Source organism: Elephantulus edwardii, unplaced genomic scaffold, assembly GCF_000299155.1.
Source record: "Elephantulus edwardii isolate Elephantulus edwardi_28Jun2011 unplaced genomic scaffold, EleEdw1.0 scaffold00084, whole genome shotgun sequence".
In the NCBI taxonomy this organism is placed as follows: domain Eukaryota; kingdom Metazoa; phylum Chordata; class Mammalia; order Macroscelidea; family Macroscelididae; genus Elephantulus; species Elephantulus edwardii.
In genome coordinates, this window is record NW_006399834.1 from 11832796 (window position 1) to 11838244 (window position 5449).

Here is a 5449-nt window from a genome sequence, read left to right on the forward strand (position 1 = left end):
TCATTTCTGTCACCAAGTCCATGTTTTCCAACTACTGAATCTTCTCTGTTCCCAACTTTTTCATTCCAGTCACTCATTATTATCAAAGCATCTTGATTGCATTTTCGATCACTAGTGGGTAAGTAGGGAGCTCTGGTGGTTTAATAGTAGGGAGTTGTGCTGCCAACCCAAAAGCACACATTTCGAGCCTGCCATCTGCTTCACTGAAAAAAGATACAGTCTCTCCCATGCCCCTAGTGCAATTTACTGCCTCTGACAACCTGCTGGAGGGTTAGCAATGTGTCATTTCCAACTCAATGATACATAATAATGAGTGTGAGGAATTGTATAGCTAACCCAAAGGTAGGCAGTTTGAACCTACCCAACTACTCCATTGCAGAAAGATGGGTATCCTCCTTCCCTGAGACATCCAGCCTCTGAAAATCCACTGGAGGGTCAACTATGAGTAGGTTCCGACTCAGAATCTGTAACACTAAGTTACTAAAATGTACATTTGGTAAACGAGGGTTTAGGTAGGAAGTCTGATTTTTATGGGTCTTTCAAGCTAGTGGGATTTAAAGTATCCCCAATCACTTACTAGTCTAACTCTTTAAATATTCAAATCCTGAGAAGATGACGAGAGTTCCAAGTAAAACAGGAATGATGGTGGATCTTAACAGTATGAGTGTTTTAATTAAGCACACAGTCCATATGCTCTTAATTTGTGTGCAATGATCTGGTGAATTGTCAATCTGTCTGTTTTAAAATAGTACGTGAGAAAATAAAATGCACATAAATATGCACTGGTGAAATCTGACTTTTTATTCTCTTATTTTCAAAGTATTTTTCATTATATAATGAGAACAAAGTATTTGAGAATGGATTTTGAAATAATAATGAATAATACAGTATAATACAGCATTTAATTTTGTATGCAAATATGTGATATAATTTTTCTTAGAGTGAGTAAAATGGGTTATAGTCTTCATTTTATCAATGGCTTTGGTCAGTGTCTAAAATTACTTTGTTTATTTATTTGTATTATTTTTTTCATTGTCTATGTCCTTTACGGTCTTGGGAAGTTCTCCTTGCCAGAAGGAGCGCGGTGGTGTGAGTGCAGGAATCGTGGCAAGCTTTTGGAGTCAACTGCTTTTCGGGGTGGTATAGCACTGGTCTGTGCGTTGCTGTTCAGAGGTAACTTGTGGTTCCTGTGATGCTGAAGACTGTGACAGTGATGTGCCAATCGTGGTAATGGGTGGACAGTGTTGGCTGGAGCTTCCTGATTAAATCAAGGCTGGAAGCAGGAGCGGTATCCACTTCTGAAATGGCTTGCCTCCGGAAACTCTATGTACGAACAGTGCTCAGGCTGTTAGTTCATAGGGTCGCTATGAGTCGTCTACGACTTGATGGCACCAAACAACAACGTCCTTTACACTCAAGTGGAAACTCAACGAGGCAAACAGTGTAGTTGATAATGTTATAGTTGGTAAGTGCCATCAAGTCAACTACGGCTGCAAGAGATCCTATGGACAACACATCTGAACCTATCCTGCATCATCCTCAAGTCCACTGTTGTATTCACTATAACAATCTGTTTTGTTGGGAGTTCTCCTCTCTTTCTCTGACCCTCCACCTTTCCTACCATGATACCCTTTTCCAAGGATTAGCCCCTTCTGACAACACGCCAAAGGTATGTGAGAGGCTTCACCATCCTAGAACACCCTGGCTCCACTTCCTCCAAGGCAGACCTGTTTGTTCTTTTGGCATTCCATGAGACAGACAATTTTCTTCTCCAAGACCGTAACTATTCTTCTTATGATTCATTGTCCAACTTGGATAAGACTATAGTTTGGATTAATTTCATCTTAGTCTTCACACTGACATTGTTGCTTTTAGCACTTTGTAGAAATCCTTGACAGCAGTCTTTAAATTTCTTGACTGATGCTGCCTTGGGTGTTGATTGTAGAGCAGTGTGAAATGAAATCATTGACAATTTTAATCTTTTATCCATCCATCCATCATGATATTGCCTATTGGTTCAATGGTGAAGATTTTTGTTTTCTTGATGTTGAGACATAATCCATAATGAAGGCTTTAATCTTTGATTTTCTGGGGCAAGAGTTCCAAGTTTTCTTCATTTTCAGCAAGCAAAGTTGTGTCATCTATATAACATAAATTGTTGATTAGTCTTCTGCAGAAGTTTGGTAAAAATGATAAATTTCTTCATCTTTGACTTTAATATTGTTGTAAACAATAGTTGTATTGACACGTCTTCTTTATATGCACTCAAATATCATCCTATAATTGACAGTGTTATACTTTATGATGTTGTTGTGATGTACTGTTGAGTTGCCTGTGACTCATAGCGACCTACAACAGCCCTAAACCCTGCTCTATCCTGTGCCAATCTCACTGTCTCTGACACACCCACCATAATTACCTGAGTCACTGAATCAATCCATCTCATAGAGGATCTTCCCCTCCTGCACTATTCCTCCACCCTCTGAAGCATGATGTCCCTCTCCAAGGACTGGTCCCTCCTTACAACATGACCAAAGTATGTCAGGTGAATCTTCAGAGTCCTTGCCTCCAAGGAGCCGCCTGGTTTAACCCTCTCCAGGATGAATCTGTTTGTTTTCTTAACAGTCTCTGGTATGCTCAATACTCTCCTCCAGCAACACAGCTCAAAGGCATCAATTCTCCTTCTATCCTCCTTGGCCATTGTTCAACTCTCTGATGCATAACAACTGATTGTAAAGGCCATGGCCTGTGTCAGGGACACCTTAGTCTCCAGAGTGACACCATTGCTCTCTAGTACTTTGGTGAGGTCCCTAACAGCAGACGTTCCCATCACAATACGTCTTTTAATATCCTGGCTGCTGATGCCATGAGCGTTGACTGTGGAGCCAAGGAAACTAAAGCTGTGAACAATCTCAATCTCTTCACCATCCATCCTGATGCTGCCAATTGGTCCAGTGGTGAGAATCTTTGTCTTCTTGATACTGAGCCTCAATCCATATTGGAGGCTGCAGTCTTGACCCTCTGCAGCAAATGTGTCAGGTCCTCCTCAGGTTCAGTAAGCAGGGTTGTGTCATCTGTATAATGCAGATTGTTGATGGCTCTTCCACCAGTCCTGACACCACACTTCTCATAGAGCCCAGCCTCTCAGATATTTTGTTCTGTATACAGGTTGAAAAGGTATGGAAATAGGACACATCCCTGGCATACATCCTTCCTAATTTTGGACCATGCAGTGTTTCCTTGCTCTGTTCTGATGACTGCCTCTGGTCCAAGTATATGTTTCGCACTAGCACAATCAAGTGTTCTGGGATTCCCATTCTTCTCAGAGTCAGCCACAGTTTGTTATTATCCACCCAGTCAAACACCTTTGCATAATCAATGAAACACAGACATTCCTCTGGTATTCCCTGCTTTCAACTAAGATCCATATAACATCAGCTATAGAATGAGTAATATAAATTATATATTTGCACTACATGAAAGTCAAATGCTTTTAGGACACGCCCTACAAATACATCAAGGAGCACGTCTGGTTTAGTAGCAAGAAGCTGCTCTGCAGTCCCGAAGACACATGGTTTGAATCCACCAGCTGCTCCACAAGAGAAGGTTGGGCAATCTCCTTCCATGTGATTAATTGCTTCTGAAAACCTATGGAAGATCAGCTATAGGTCTCTTCCAACCTGATGGTACACAACAACAACCTAAAAATACACCAGCAGTCAGGAAACAAAAAGACAAGTTGCATTGGGAAAACCTGCTGTGAGGACAGAGTGCTAAAAAGCAACAATGTTAGTCTAGAGACTAAGATGTGCATGATCCAGGCCATGGTCTTCTACTTGCTATGTATCTGAGAACTGAATAATGATGACAGAAGGAAAACTGATGCCTTTGAGTTGTAGTGATGGGGAAGAGTATTGAACATATCTTTAGAGCAATTACCAAGAGAATAAACAGATCTGTCCTAGAGAGAGTGAAACCAGGTTGCTCAGGAGGCAAGGATTTTGCCAGGAGAGACCTGTCCTTGGAGAAGAATGTCATGGTTCGAAGGGTAGAGCACAGGAAAGGAATATCCTGGATGAGATAGACTGACAAGCGACTATGGCAATGGATTCAGAGATGGTTACGTTGACTTGAGGTAGGGCAAGGTTCACAGCCATTATTCATATGGTCACTGTGAATAGTAGTCGTCTTGATGGCTCATCATAACAAAAACAACATACAAATAAAAGTTTTAATGATGATTTGAATATTTTAAATTGAAGGAAAAGTGGAAGCAATAACAATGAAATTTGATTTATTATAATTTTTAAATGATATATGAGTCACTTTTAGTATTTACTTTGTGAAACTGCATTCTCAAACTTATTGTGGTAGACTGTGTTGAGCCTCTTTAAGACTTATTCACATTAGGAACCTGTTTGCCATGTGTTAGGGGTGAGAAAATTTTTTTATTATACAGAATCTCTCCACTAATCCTTTCCTCTCTTAACAACAGTTGCTAAAACATTGGCCAAAGAAAATCTCAAGAAGCCACACAACAAACACACCTAGATGCCTAGTTCCTTCTTTACCTTTTAACAGCTCTGAATTGAAACTAGAAATAGAATTAAAATTTTCTATCAATTTATAACTGGGTAACCTTTTATCATACCAAATCTCAGTAAAATTTTATTAGATATATGTTTGGTGCTGATTTCAATTATTTTGCTAACTCCATGTTGAAAGAATATTGTTGTATTGTTGTTATGTGCGATTGAGTTGACTATGACTCATAGTGACCCAGTGCACAATAACTTTGAATTCTGCTCTACCCTAAGCCAATTTCACCATCTCTAACACATCTCCATTTATTACCCCAGTTAACACATCATTCCGCCTCATCCATGGTCTTCCTCTCCTTCCCTGTCCCTCGACCCTTTCAAGCATGATATCCTTCTCCAAAGACCACAACTTTTGGGTCTCTCCTGGCCCCAAAGTATGTGAGACTGAGTCTCAAAATCCTTGCCTCCAAGGAACAGCTTGGTTTCACCCTCTCTAGGACAGACCTCTTAGTTTTCTTGGCAGTCCTTGGTATGTTCAAGACTCTTCTCCAACACCACAACTCAAAGGCATTGATTGTACTTCTGTTATGCCTGGCCAACACCACAACTCAAAAGCATCAATTCTTCTGTTATCCCTGGCCATCGTCCAGCTCTCTGATGCATAGCAAGTTAATTGTGAAGACCAAGACCTGGATCAGGCACACCTTAGTCTTTAACTAATATCCTAGTAAGTGCCATTTCATTGACTACAACTCATAATGATCCTACGAAAAACAGATCTGCATCTTACCCTGTCCTGTGCCATCCTAATATTCTCTGATGAGCTTGAGCCTATTGTTATGGTCAGTGGTAAGAGGTGTGCTACTAATATGAAGGTACAGAGTTCAAATTCATCAGCTGCTCTGCAG